Below are 15253 nucleotides of genomic sequence, written 5' to 3'. Positions count from 1 at the left end.
CCAGGAGAAATATCAATAACCTCAGAGAGGCAGATGACACCACCCTTATGGCAGAAAGGGAAGAGGGACTAAAGAGCCTCTGATGAAAGTGAAAGAGGTGAGTGAAAAAGCGGCTTCAAACTCAACATTCAGAAAATGAAGATCATGGCATCCAGTCCCATCACTTCATGGCAAATAGATGGGGAAACAATGGAAACAGTGACAGACTTTATTTTCTTGGACTCCAAAATCACTGCAGATGGTGACTGCAGTCATGAAATTAAAAGACACTTGCTCCTTGGAAGAAAAGCTATGACCAACCTAGACAGCATATTAAAAAGTAGAGACATTACTTTGCCAATAAAGGTCTGTCTAGTCAAAGCTATGGTTTTTCCAGTAGTCATGTATGGATGTGAGAATGGGACCATAAAGAAAGCTGAGCTCAGAAGAAATGATGCTTTTGAACTGTGGTGTTGGTGAAGACTCTTGAGAGTCCCTTGGACTGCAAGGAGATCCAACCAGTCAATCCTAAAGGAAATCAGTCCTGAATATTCATTGGAAGGAAGTTGAAGCTCCAATCCTTTGGCCACCTGATGCAAAGAACTGACTCATTAGAAAAGACCCTGATGCTGGAAAAGATTGAAGGCAAGAGGAGAAGGAGACAACAGAGAAAGAGATGGTTGGATGGCATCACTGTCTTGATGGGCATGAGTTTGAGAAAGCTCTGGGAGTTGGTGATGGACAGGGAAGCCTGGCGTACTGCAGTCCATGGGGTTGCAGAGTTGGACACGACTGAGTGACTGAATTGTACAGTACCATTTTTCTAGATTCCACATATGTGCGTTAATAGGCAACTGATGAGAACATACTATATAGCACAGGGAACTGTACTCAAAGCTCTGTGGTGACCCAAATGGGAAGGAAATCCAAAAAAATGGGGATTTTATATATATATATATATATATAGCTTCATCCTCAAGCGATGGAGCACCCAACCTGTCCAGCTGAGTACAGCAAGCCTGGGACACAGCATTTCTCTTCCCTTCAGCCAACGTGATACTTTCTAATAATCCAGACACCGGAGGATTTTCATTCATTCATTCCACTAGCATTTATCATACACGTACTTCATATACAGCTTCCCTCAAGGCTCAGATGGTAGAGAATCCATCTGTAATGCAGGAGACCTGGGTTCAATCCTTGGGTCAGGAAGATCCTGTCAATGCAGGAAATCTAAGAGATTTGGGTTTGATCCCTGGGTCAGGAAGATCCCCTAGAGGAGGGCATGGCAACCCACTCCAGTATTCTTGCCTGAAGAATTTCATGGACAGAGGAGCCTGGAGGGTTATAATCCATAGAGTCGCAAAGAGTTGGACACAACTGAAGTGACTTAGCACACACACACGCATGAGGAATTTATATGACGCTTTATGCTTTAGGGTGACTAGAAACAAAACAAATCAAATGAAATGTCTCTGTTTTGATGCACTCTACATAAACACATCCTCTGAATCATTTCCATAGTTAATGCAAAAAAGAGTGACTTGAACAGAATTCAAAACATGGGAAAAAGTTCACTTGAATTTTTTTTTTTCACCACCTAAATAAACAAGTATTTTTCATTCTTGTGCCTTTCCAGGTCTTGTAGGAAAACCTACGAAGGTTTCTATCTCTCGCATCAGTGTTGATACGATTTTATGGTCAGACCATCTTGGATTCAAGGCTTTTGCTTGTCACTTCTCAGCTTGGAGGATGTTATGCAGGGAGCACCTGCTTGCCTTCAGTCTGCGATGCCTTCAGCACATGGATGCTGGATTTTATGACAGGATCTTAGTGAAGTGGCTTAAGGGGGATGTGGAGGTGAGGGCAGCCAGCTGGGTTAGAGTAGCATAGTTGTGTGAAAGCATCTTGTCAGCTCCAAAGCACTGAGCCAAAAATGTGCATGTGGCAGAAGTAAAGGCAAAGAGAGAAGGTTAATATCAAAGCAGTTGCAATCATGCTCCTTCACAAAAGAGGAAGGATTCTTGTTTATCTGCTCCTTCTAGAGTCTTCCCTTCTTATTTTCTGTAATTGGGAAAACTGAACACCTATAGAAAAATGAAAAGCAAGCAAAACTAATTAAAAAAATACTCTTAACCAGAGAACTATAGAATGAAGACCTAATGTGAAGGAAATACAAGAGACACCATCATCAAATGGACTAGTTATCTTGCAAACAGCACAGCAACATTAAAGTGACACAATGCTGGTAAATGTTTCATACAGGCTTTCTGAAAAAACAAGCCTCTGTGTGTTTGCACATGCCTATATAAGTTTATTATAGATTTTATTGTGTCATACACAATTTACAGATAATAAAGTATGTAATACTCTTTATTATATATTCTTTACAAACAATTGATCCCCACAGAATGCTTTCATTGATTTCTGCTGAACTCTTGGAGCCATTGCAACTGATAAATGAATATAGTTCTAACCTGAAATTGGTTAATATTTTCATTTATGTTAAGTTAGACACAAGAAAGTGAAACAACAAAGACAATGTTTAATTTTACACATTCATCAACGAAGTCAGTGACTCCTTTGCTGAACTGGATAATAGTTTTTGAACTATTTCTTAATTTTTTATCCTGTTCACAGTATAAAAGAAAGTGAAAGTGTTAGTCGCTCAGTTGTGTCTGACTCTTTGTGACCCCCATGGGCTGTAGACCTCCAGGCTCCTCTGTCCATGAAATTCTCCAGGCAAGAATACTGGAGTGGGTTGCCATTTCCTTCTCCAGGGATCTTCCCCACCCAGGGATCGAACCCAGGTCTCCTGTATCACAGGCAGATTCTTTACTGTCTCAGCTACCAAGGAAGGATGTTCACAATGTAAGGCAAAACACAATTTTAACTTGTATTACTATTAGTAACACTTTTTTCCATGACTGTCTTAAGTCCTGACAGCCAAGAAAACAAAAATATCAAGCCATGGTTTGGAGTATTTGCTTATTTCCATGGTGTAAACACTCCCCCAAGGGCCGATTTCAGGCTCCCAACATGAGGTCACTGAAAATGGAATTGGCAGAAGAGACCAGAAGTACCACTGTACAGTATTTCCACATTACAGATACAGAGTGTAAAGAAACCTTAAGAGTGTATAGATAGGAACTTCCTTGGTGGTTCAGTGGCTAAGACTCTGTGCTCCCAGTGCAGGGGGCCTCGGTTTGATCCCTGGTGGGAGAACTAGATCTCACATGCTGCAACTAAGACCTGATGCAGACAAATGAAAAAAAAAAAAAAAAAAGGAAGAAAAAGAAAAGGAGTATATCAGTCCAGTTCAGTTCAGTCACTCAGTCGTGTCCGACTCTTTGCGACCCCATGAATTGCAGCACGCCAGGCCTCTCTGTCCATCACCAACTCCCGGAGTCTACCCAAACCCATGTTCATCGAGTCGGTGATGCCATCCAACCATCTCATCCTCTGTCGTCCCCTTCTCCTCCCGCCCCCAATCCTACCCAGCATTAGGGTCTTTTCCAATGAGTCAACCCTTCGCATGAGGTGGCCAAAGTATTGGAGTTTCAGCTTCAACATCAGACCTTCCAATGAACACCCAGGATTGATCTCTTTTAGGATGGATTGATTGGATCTCCTTGCAGTCCAAGGGACTCTCAAGAGTCTTCTCCAACACCACAGTTCAAAAGCATCAATTCTTTGGTGCTCAGCTTTCTTCACAGTCCAACTCTCACATCCATACATGACCACTGGAAAAACCATAGCCTTGACTAGATGGACTTTTGTTGGCAAAGTAATGTCTCTGCTTTGTTACAGCGTTCTTGAGGTATAATTGACATACAGTAAACTGCACATACATGAATTTGACAGCTTGACACATGTGAAAATACCACCACAATATATTGAATACCCCTGAATCTCCTCATGTCTCCTTATAACCTGCCCATTCCACTGCCTCCCAGCCCCACCCTCAGATGACCACTCATTTGGCTTTCTATCACTATAAGGGTGACTGTTTTCTATACGTGGAATCATTCTGTGTGCACTCTTCCTTTGCCTGGCTTTGGCATAACTATTTTGAGATTCACTCATGTTGTTCCCTGTTCATTGCTTTCTTCCTCTGAGTGTTGAATATTTATCACTTTGGTGTATAATTTATTTTGTGGTAAGTGTCTATAATTTAATTTTTAATAATGGCCACATTGAACAACTAACTGGCAAAATTCCTGAAAACTGAATAATTGGCTCTTTCAAGCTGAGGCAAGCCAGCTCTGGTGTACCTCTGGTAGGCTGTAAGCAAGTGTGTGTGTGTGTGTGTGTGTGTGTGCGCGTGTGTGTGTGTGTGTGTGTGTGTCTTGTTTTAGAGAGAAGGCTGAGAGTCACTGGGACAGCAGCAGGGTTTGGGGAATAACTGGAAATGAAAGAAAAGGAAAAGAGAATTTCTAACAAGTTCTTCTGTATTTTCTCTTTGGTGTTCTTTGAAAGAAACTGCAGTAAAATGCTAATTAAAAATTACTTTTTGGTTGCTGGCTTGTTTTAATGGATGTATGACTGCACCACAATATAGTTGGGCTTTGGAGTTTTTGGGCTTCCCTTATGGCTCAGCTAGTAAAGAAGCCGCCTGCAATGCGGGAGACCAGGGTTCGATCCCTGGGTTGGGAAGGTCCCCTGGAGAAGGGGAAGGCTACCCACTCCAGTATTCTGGCCTGGAGAATTCTGTGGACAGTCCATGGGGTTGCAAAGAGTCGGACACGACTAAGCGGCTTTCACTTTGGGGCTTTCACAAGAGTGACTTTTAAGCCTGAGGGTTCCAAAGAGAGAACTCCAAATGACAGAGTCAATTTGCTTCTGGATCCTAGGGGCAAACTGGTGGAGAAGGATCTGGATCTGATGCTTGGGCATCAGGATGCTGGGAGCTGGCTACTTATAGACCACTTTGCCTCTCCCCAAACGCACTGGACAAGCAGGTGTGTGGGAGAGGGCTTGGGCTCCATCCTGTGCCACTGGCACATTGTCATCAGGGAGATACAATTTGGGATGTGACACTCACTGTTGTATGGCCCTGAATGTATCCTCGGGTAGAAGCCGAGGAGTTTTCCCTGGTGTCTCAGTGGTAAAGAATCCGGCTGCCAATGCAGGAAACGCAGGTTTGATCCCTGGATCACAAAGATCTCCTGGAGAAGGGAATGGCTCCCCACTGCAGTTTTCTTGCCTGGTAAATCCCATGGACAGAGGAGCCTGGCAGGCTACAGTCCACGGGGTCACAAAGACTCAGACTCGATTTGGCAACTAAACAACAACAAAGAAGCTGAGGGGTGGGAGGTTGTTCCATGCTTCCTCTGTGCTGTAACAAAAAAAAAAAGCTAGTAAAGAGAGCTGCAATAATGACAGTATCCGTGTACTGAGTGTTTACTACATGCAAGACTCTCAGCCAAGGGCTATCTATCTGATATAATGATCAGAATAACCTGAGATGAGTTATTGGATGGCACCCATTTTACAGGGAAGTTAAGTCCTTTGCCAGAATTCACAGGAGGCAGTGGTGGAGACAGAATTGGGACCTAGATCTTTGTGATTCTTCTGGTCTTAATCCCTACCCTGGACAGCCTTCTGGTTTGCTGAGCTGTAGGAAACTCAAGAGTGCAAGGCCTCGAAACAAGAGTGACAGGCCTGGTTGGCAAAGGGCCCTTTCCCAACTCAACGAGAGCGTCTGTGGCTGCCTGGAGAGCATGCATGGAGGTGGCACTGGAGTCCAGTCATCTGGGGCCTTTTAGATGTTTTTTTTGAAACTTGGATTCACTCCTAAGAGCAATCAGGGTGCCACTGAGTATGGAGTGTGGGCTCAAAAATGCATTAGAGGGACTTCTCTGTTGGTCCAGCAGTTAAGATTCCATGGTCCCAGTGCAGAGGGGGCAAGTTCGACCTCTGCTCAGGGAACTAGATCCCATATGCCCAGCTAAAAAAAGATCTGTATGCCACAACTAAGACCTGGTGCAGCCAAATATATATATATTAGAGATAAATTAAAAAGAAAATTCAAATTTCTTTTCTCATTAGAGAAAAGTAGGTTGGAAAGTGGCTGTACAAGATACAGGCTAAAGACATCCCCAAATACAATGTAGATGTACCTGTACTCTCTCCTTTTGACAAATCCTTCCAACTATTAAGGACTTCCCTGGTGGCTCAGATGGTAAAGCGTCTGCCTACAATTCAGGAGACCCGGGTTCAATCCCTGGGTCGGGAAGATCTCCTGGAGAAGGAAATGGCAACCCACTCCAGTCTTGCAGACTAGATTCTGAGAAGATAAGAAGCTCGTCCAAGGCCATACTGCTTCTCAGAGGCTGTGTTAGGATTTAAGGCTGTACTTTAGGCAGTGAAGGAAGGACACATCCTCTGAAACCCAAAGAAGAAAGGATATCTGAAAATAAGGAGAGGGAGTGGATAAGGAGAGGAAAGATCCTGTAACAAAGACATATAAACTGTAATGGCTTAAGTAAATAGGCTTATGTATCTCCTAAGAGTAGTCTAGAATATGCTCACTTTTGCAGGTAGGATGGTTTTGACATTCAGAGACCTTGATGCCTTCCATCTTAATGCCCTGTAATCTCCTTGAATGTTCTTATGGCTGATGCTGGCTCACTTCCACCTTCATGATCTAGCCTAGGGCAGGGAAGAGAAAGTGTCTGGGTCAGTCTTTTAGAAGACCTGGAAGTTGTCTACATCCCATCGGTCTAAGTAAGCCACAAGGCAGTCTGGGAAATGTAGTTTCTTCTTGGGTGACTAGATTTCTAGCTAACACCCAGGGGTTCTACCACTAAAAGGAAGGAGAACATGGATACTATATGCTCTAAGTCTTTTACTAGAATTGGCCCTAGGCAAGTCATGTGGCTAAACCACAAAGTCTGTCTGAATAATAGATACTTACACAAGACAATTAATGAAAACAACATCCTGCAACAATTTCAAAACTGTGTCCTGTGGCAAATGGTATTTCTAATAGACGGAGAGAATACATTTAGTGTCCGTATCTGTGCCATTACTCTGTGGCTCTCCTGGCAGATGGGCATCTTTTGGAGATGATGGCCTTGTCAGAGTGGGTGTTTCCCGTGGTTTGGGTCTTTCGGAGATAAGTCAACAATTGGTCATAATATTCTTCCTGTTTTTATGAGATGGGAGCCAGTGGCTATTTAAGCCAAAAGGAAATGAGTGACGCTGGCTGATGGCGACAGTGGTGGCCTGGAGAGAGTGGGCCCTGGGCAACTACTCCTCAGTTTTAGCTATTGATGCCAGGAGGGAATGTGGCCAGGGTTTTTGGAAATTTGAGAGTCTTAATAGAACCCAGAAATCTGGGTTTTAGCATGTCATCCAATCTTTCAGTGTTGGCTCAGATATTTTAATACCACTCTCTGGGCCAAAAAGAACATCCCTGTGAGCTGAGAGCAGGCTCTGGTGTCTGACCAGAATGTCTCAGAACTTCATTTTCCCATCTGTCAACTGGAAATGATACACACTTCAAAACCTTATAGGAAGGATGGAAGGCAATAATGTATGCCTGGGCAGACAGTCATTACGGTATCTGCTTTTTCTTCATGATGAATCTGCCTCAGAATTGGGAGATTCTCATATCCCACCCTAGTGGATGGGAAGTTAATGATGGTTGTTTTGAAGAAGCTAAGAGAGTAAAGTCTGTGAGATTGGCTGGAATTGGCTGTTTTGATTTACAACTATCCCAGTGAACATCTCCTAACATTGCCTTTTGGAAGTGTCAAGGGCAAGAGCTGGGTTGTACCAAGCAGCTTGAATTAGAGAGGAAGATGAATCCATCCCATACTCACCCTTTGCTACTTGTGTGACTTTGGCTCAGTTACTTCATATCCCTAAGCCTTAGTTTTCTTATTTTAAAAATGAGAATAATAATAACTTCATAAAATACTTGTCAGGACTCAATGAGATGACAAACCCTTAGTGTCTATTGCTGAGCATATAGGAAGTATTCCATATACATTAATTGTAATTACGTATTATGTCTTACCCAGGTGGAGGATATATACAACAGGTTGCTTGTTATTTTGGTTTCTGATTAAATTTGTATTTTCAGGGACTTCCCTGGTGGTCCAGCGGTTAAGACTTCACCTTTCAATGCAGAGGGTATGTGTTTGATCCCTGGTCAGGGAGCTAAGATTCCACATGCCTCATGGCCCAAAAAATCAAAACATAAAAAACAGAAGCAATATTGTAACAAATTCAATAAAGAATTTTAAAATGGTCCACATTTTAAAAAATCTTTAAAAAAATTTGATTTTCAGGAAAATCATTTTGGTCAACATCTTGTTTTTTTTCCCCCCTGGGAGAATTGTGATATAGGATAGATAAAATCTTGGGAAATATTGCTTAAATCATCCTTTGTGTAATTCCCTACAGCAAGAAGATAGTGTCAGGTGTAAAGTGTTCTAAAATAGCAAAGTGACCTTTAAAGAAAAGCAATTTATTCTTAAAGTAAATCACTAAAGAAAGAGGGGGAAAGTTCTTGTACATTGCTAGTATCAGATCTCTGAGCTGCCACCTTGTTTTGCATCGTTTGGCTTGGTTACCTGCTGACAGATCCTGTGAAAAAGGAATATTGAAGTTTACTACAGTAAGGAATATATGATCTGTCCTACAGAAAGCCCCACAGGCGAAAACAGTGGAGGCAGGGTGCAAATGATGAATGGTCCCTTCCAGAAAGTTATCAGTCAGCAATTAAGCCCTCTTTTTTTTTTCCCCAAAATAGATAAACTTCCACAGGATTGTTAGACCTATTGAACATCTTTATCGTAATAATAATTATTATTACCAGTAGCAGAAATAATAATTACTGATGTTTATTGATGTTTCCAATGGACCACCCATTGGGTAAACTGCATGCCTTATCTCTAGGAATTCTCTCAAGAATTCTGAGTGAGGGGCTATTGTTATTCCCATTTTTCAGATGAGGAAATTGATGCTTAGGGATGTGAGTTAACCTGCTTAGCTTCATTTCTTTGTCAGGGGACTGCTTAGCTTCTTTTTGTTTATTTTTGGCTGCCCTGGGTCTTTGCTGCTTTGCAAGGGCTCTTCCCTAGTTGTAGTGAGCAGGGTCTACTCTTGGTTGTGTTGTGTGGGTTTCTTGTTGTGGTGGCTTCTCTTGTTGCAGAGCACAAGCTCTGGGCATGTGGGCTTCAGTAGTTGTGGCACACAGGCTCAGTAGTTGCGGCACACGGGCTCAGTTGTCCCAGGGCACGTGGAATCTTTGTTTGATTCCGTATCCCTCGCATTGGCAGGCGGACACTTATCCGCTGGGCCACCAGGGAAGTCCCATGGCTTGGCCAAAGCCAGTACCTTATTTTGGGGCTTTGGGGAAACAGAGAAAGTTCAGGAGGGGAGGCAAAGGAGCAGTGGCGACTTTGAAGACCAATCCTGTGTGCTTTGTAATTTCGGCAGCTGTGTTGATGTCTCATGCTCATTCTTTGATAACTTGATCTCTGTGTTCTGACTGGGAATGGCTTTTATTATCTACATTGCTGATCATCATTCTGGAATTCCTGTGATGTCTTGCTTTCAAATGCCCTGTTCTATTGTCCTCATAAATGCATCAGACTAACTTTGGGACTCATGGTCTTACAATAATGGGCATGGTTTCCGGAGCCCCTCAGCTCCAGTTCACTAATTCCAGTTGGCAAGGTGGCCCCTCTCTCCGGGTGTAGTCAGCCTCTGTCAGAAGACAAGAACATTCTCTTGACAACTCTGACAATCTGCCACTCTCCCACGTGGAGAGGAACTGTTTACCACTCTGTATTGTTGGTTATGTTCTTTACAGTTGTCATCATACTGTCTTCTTCTTGTTAAATAATAATTAACATATATCCTCACATCACCTTTAAACACAATTGGCAGATTGGATGAATTCATCTGTAATTACAGAACGTTGTCCTTGACTATGTTAGGGGAAGTTTTTGATAAAGAAACTACTTCAATTATGAAGTAGTTGACTTTGAATTGGATAAGATACAAACTAGACATACACCTGTAGAAATAAGAGGGAAGAAAATTTTTGTGTGTAATAGGCTAGGGAAACACTCCAAAGAGTCTTGTCCAGGTAAAAGCTAAACACTGTTTCCATTTTTTTTTGTTGTTGGAGCCAACATCCAATTAACAGCAGCCACATGCTGTTGGCTAGAGCTACGGTCAGAACACTGGACATTAGGACAGCTGGCCTCTACTTCTGGCCTTGTCACTGTATGCTCCAGAATTCATTGGCTTTTACTTTGCAGAAAGAATAACACAAAATCACTTGAGGAGGTTTTCCCTGGTGGTCCAGTGGTTAAGAATCTGCCTGCCAATGCAGGGGACACTGGTTCAATTCTTGGTCCAGGAAGATTTCACAGGCCAAGGGGCAACTAAGTCCATGAGCCGTAATTACTGAGCCGATACCCTAGAGCCCGTACTCTGCAACAGAGAAGCCACTGCGATGAGAAGCCTGCAACTGTGATAGAGAAACCCTGTGTGGCAATGAAGACCCAGTACAGCCAAAAGTGAATAAATAAATCATACATAAAATTTAAAAGTCAGTTAAGCAAAAAGAGAGTTTATTGCTGAAGTAACTTACATGTTTGGGGGTAAATCTGGCTTCAAGTAGCTCAGAGCTATTAATTATATCATGAAGGCTTCTTTTCCTTCCATTCCTCAACTCCACCCCTGCTTCTTTCTCAGACTCCACATGGCGGGTCATCTCAGCTCTGGCCTCATCTTCTCCCAGGCTCTGGACCAGCATGAAAGTGCAGGGAACTTTCCCAGTGGTCCTAAGGGGACTACTCTGCCCTCTGAATGGATAGGCCCGAGATGCATGTTATCCCCAGACCAATCACTGTGGTGTTTTAATTGACCATATCTGGATAGAGCCTCAACCAGACCTCATAAGAGTGGGGAAGGTCGATACCCAGAACAAAAATGGGTGCCATTACTAGGAGAGTGGGAGTGTCAATACTGCTCCTCAATCATGTGACCTGAAAAGGATGACTGAACCTCTGTGAAAAGTAGAGTTAATAATGTGTACTAAAAATGGGATTAAAATTGTTTGTAGACCAAGTAACAAATGCTGGAGATGGTGTGGAGAAAATGGAATCCTCCTACATTATTGGTGAGAATGTAAGTTGGTATAACCATTATGGAAAACAGTATGGAGGTTCCTCATAAAACCGAAAACAGAATTACCAAAAACAGCAATCCCACTCCTGGGTAGATATCGAGATAAAACTATAATTCAAAAAGACACAGGCACCCCAATGTTCAGAGCAACACTATTCACAATAGCCATGATACAGAAATAACCTAAATGTCCATCAGCAGATAAATGGATAAAGATGATGTAGTACATGTATACAATGGAATACTACTCAGCCATAAAAAAGAATAAAATAATGCTATTTGTAGCAACATGGATGCAATTAGCAATTATAGTACTAAGTGAAGTAAGCAGAAAGAGAAAGACAAATATCATGTGCAATCACTTGTATGTGGAATATAAAATATGGCACAAATGATCCTATCTACAAAAGAGAAAGAGACTCACAGACATAGAGAAAAAGACTTGGGCTTTCCAAGGGTGAGGGGTGTGAGAAAGAGATGGACTGAGAATTTGGGTTTAACAGATGAAAAGTATTACATATAGAATGGATAAGCAACAAGGTCCTACAGTATAGCACACGGAACTATATTCAGTATCCTAGGATAAACCATAAGAGAAAAGAACATAAAAAAGAATGTATATATGTATATAATGGAGTCATGTTGCTGTACAATAGATACTAACAATTTCATACAGGCTTCCTTGGTGGCTCAGATGGTAAAGAATCTGCTGTTTGGTAAATTGGACCATTAAAATTATGAGCTTGTATTCCTCCAATGACAGCCTAAAAAAAGTGAAAGGGCAAGCCACAAATTGAGAATAAGAATCTGCAACAGGTAACCAACAAAGTACTAGTATTCTGAATATAAAAAGAGCTCTCTGTAAATGGTTGAGAAAGTAAAAAAAAAAAAAAAAAAAGACACACACACAACTGTTCAATAAGTACAAAATGTGGACAAGTACAACTCTAAATATAGCCAACAAATATAACATGGTCAATAAATATTAAAAACATGGTGTTTGTAAATTATCAGGAAAATGTATATTATAATGAGATACACATTGGATTGGAAAATAAAGTCTAGTACCTAAAATAACTAAAAAGCCTTGAAACAATGTAGATCAATAGGAACTCTATTCTATACTCATAGTAGAAAACAATTTGGCCTTCCTTGGTGAGGTTGAAGATGTACACAGTCTGTGTACAACTCATCAGGCTCACTCCTATGTATAGATCCCAGTTAAACTTCTAAATATCATAACATGAAATTGTATGAAAGTGAAAGTGTTAGTTGCTTAGTTGTGCCCCATTCTTTGAGATTCCATGGACTGTAGCCGGCTCCTCTGTGCTTGGAATTCTCCAGGCAAGAATCCTGGAGTGAGTTCCCGTTGCCTTCTCCAGGGGATCTTCCTGACCCAGGGATTGAACCTGGGCCTCCTGCATTGCCAGCAGATTCTTTACCATCTGAGCCACCAGGGAAGCCTGTATGAAACTGTATAGCACTTCGTAGTTTACAAAGCACTGCTATTGGTATACGTAGTCTATGAACTATTTTTTTTTATTGAAGTATAGTGGATTTACCACGTGTTAGTATCTGTTGTGCAACATGAATACAGTTGGGTCATAAAGATACTCTTTTCTAAAAGTTGGAGTGTTTTGCCTTCTATATTTGAACCCTTAATCCACTGGGAGTTTATTGTGTATGTTGTAAAGCAGCTGATCAGTTTCAAATTTTCCACATGGACACTCAACTGTCCTAGCACCATTTAGTTGAAGATTGTCTTTCTCTATTGCTGTAAAATTACACACCAAGTGTCTTTCTAGGCATACACCTGTTTTAGGCTCTCTGTCCTATTCCTTTGGCCTATTTGTCCATTTCTCTGTGTTTTTATTCTCTTTTTATTTTATTTTAAAAAATTCTTGGCCACACCCTGCAGCATGTGGAACCTCAGTTTCTCGATCAGGGATCAAACCCACACCTCTGGCACTGGAAGGCAGCGTCTTAACCACTGGACTGCCGGGGAAGTCCTGTCTGCTTTTTTGAACGCAGGACTTACACATGCTTGCGATGGCTGTGAGCAGAGTATGGTCTGGAGCACTGGGTTTGCACCCTGTGGGCTCTTCCTGTGCCTCCTCAGACATCCCAACAGCATTTTGCTGATCTGGCTTGAAGAAGTTGTATTGAATTCTACCTACCAGTGTTTGTGTGTTCAGCCTCTTCAGTCAGGTCCAACTCTTTGCAACCCTATGGACTGTCGCCCACCAGGCTCCCTTGTCCTTGGGATTCTTCAGGCAAGAATACTGGAGTGGGTTGCCATGCCTTTTGCCAGGGGATCTTCCCGACCCAGGGATCGAACTTGCATCTCCTGTGTCTCCTGCATTGCAGGTGGGTTCTTTATCCACTGAGCCACCTGGGAAGCCCTCTGTCTACTAGATACCACTGCTAATCTCTGTCCTCATTCACCCATTTGTAACAACGGCATTGTTGACTGTTTTTTTTTTGTTTGTTTGTTTTTTTAAGTCACTTGTGGTATTAGAATTAAATGAAATTGAGTTTACAAATCTGAGACTGGGAAAAGTTATGAATTTCTTTTTACCTACAGAAAACCTGGAGGGTGAGAAATATGTTTTGGAGAGAGGACCTGAAAGGCCAATTATTTCAAAATAGAAGGTAAATGATGAGTAAGGCTGGGTGAGAAGGGAAGAGGGGAAGAGGCTGCTCAGAGTTGGGGTTTCAGGACAGAAGACACCAAAGGGTAAGAACTTTTATGGCTCTTTTGGCCTATGGCACATTATTCCTACCTTAAGAAATATAATGGAGATAAAATCAAGGCAGATAAAAGCCAGATAGGATGTAGATAAAAAGAATATAACTTTTGTGAATATGGCTTTTTAGCCTACAAAAATATTTTTTTCTCTATCTTATTATAAGTACTATCTCAATGTAATTTTATATTAACAGTACAAAAATTACATGATTCTTGTCTCCATGCGTTAATTTTCTGGCCCTTCTCCAGTGGTGGTGAGTTGTTCTTGAAAGAAATTTTTTTTGCCTGCAGCTCTCTCAAAGCATAGGCTGGAGCAAAATTCATGGAGAGGGGAATTCAAAAAGTCTACTTGCTTTAAATCAGCTAACTCTGTTAGAAAACAAGGAGGAGAGTAAGACCCTGGACCTGCATGATTAAAAGAGAAACTAAGCTGTTGAGCTCAGAGATCATGTCTTTTCAGGCTGTCATGTCTGGTACACTGTGTGTGTATGTGCTGGTTATTGATAATAAGTATAAGTCTGAATCAAAGAATGTGTAGAAAAGCAGCTGTCCTTGAGATGAATTGGACCCAAGCCACAGCGCACAGTGTCTGATGAATTAAAAACCCTGGTCCTTGTTCAAGTTACCATCTATTCAACAGAAGCCAGCCGAGGAAATACACAGCTAGGTTAAGGCCTGCAGGTGCGACTCAGACATCAGCTGTGCTCCTGGCCTCTGACTCCTGCACTGAACATGCTGACCATCAGCCAACTTGGATGCAAAAGTCAGTCCTCGTCCATTTCTCCAGCAAGAATCCCCTCTCGCAGAAGCATTATCAAGCAGAGAAGAATTGGTGGAAACACTTTGCAGGGAAGGTGGAGGACTAGCGTTTTCATTGCACATCCCATAACAAACAAGTTTAAAAGTCCTCTTAAGTATTTCCCAGTCTTTTTTTTTTTTTTTCCCTTTGGCTATGTCTTGCGGCATCTTGGTTCCCTGAAGAGGGACTGAACCCATGCCCCCTGCAGTGGAAGCGTGGAGTCTTCGCTACTGGACCAGCAGGGAAGTCTCTGATTTCCCCAGTCTTTTGAACCCACCTCCAAGGGAAGAACTTTCTCTCTGGCTCCTCCTGACCCCCAGGTTCCTCCTAGCTATGCTGGGCCCTTCTCTGTATACCTTGCCTTTGTTTTTCTTTTCCTCACTCTTTAGAGCATCTCAAGTTCTCTCCACTATCTTAAGCCTGCCAGGTTAGCCACCATGTTTCATCATTTGTTCACCTCCCAAACGGAGGCTCTTATATCTGCACTAAGGGTCTTACTCATTCATCCAAGTGTTTATTAGGTGTTTACTATGTGATAAGACATGCTTTAGGCTCTGGGGGTTCAGCAG

The 15253-nt window shown here is 42.1% G+C and overlaps 1 protein-coding gene across 5 annotated transcripts in view; it reads right to left on the bottom strand.

Annotated features, from left to right (window-relative positions):
* The window catches only part of LOC145520508 (uncharacterized), a 165607-nt gene that overhangs the window by 46406 nt on the left and 103948 nt on the right, over positions 1–15253 (bottom strand). Inside the window, exons 6-9 of one of the 5 annotated variants that reach the window (XR_014064523.1) lie at positions 6514–6633; positions 6102–6366; positions 5024–5317; positions 1390–2066 (exon numbers count right to left, since the gene is read on the bottom strand). The exons of 1 other annotated variant lie outside the window; for it this stretch is intronic. The gene's annotated coding sequence lies outside the window, so the exon portion shown is untranslated. Of the gene's footprint in view, positions 1–1389; positions 2067–5023; positions 5318–6101; positions 6392–6513; positions 6634–15253 lie in introns of those variants that run through there. 3 more of the 5 variants (XM_081527049.1, XR_014064525.1, XR_014064524.1) reach the window with 3 other exon arrangements.

The sequence above is a fragment of the Giraffa tippelskirchi genome, chromosome 9, assembly GCF_054371585.1.
Source record: "Giraffa tippelskirchi isolate mGirTip1 chromosome 9, T2T-mGirTip1v1.2.pri, whole genome shotgun sequence".
Classification (NCBI taxonomy): Eukaryota; Metazoa; Chordata; class Mammalia; order Artiodactyla; family Giraffidae; genus Giraffa; species Giraffa tippelskirchi.
Note: the sequence above shows the minus strand (reverse complement) of the source record. Positions and strands in the feature narration are given on the sequence as shown.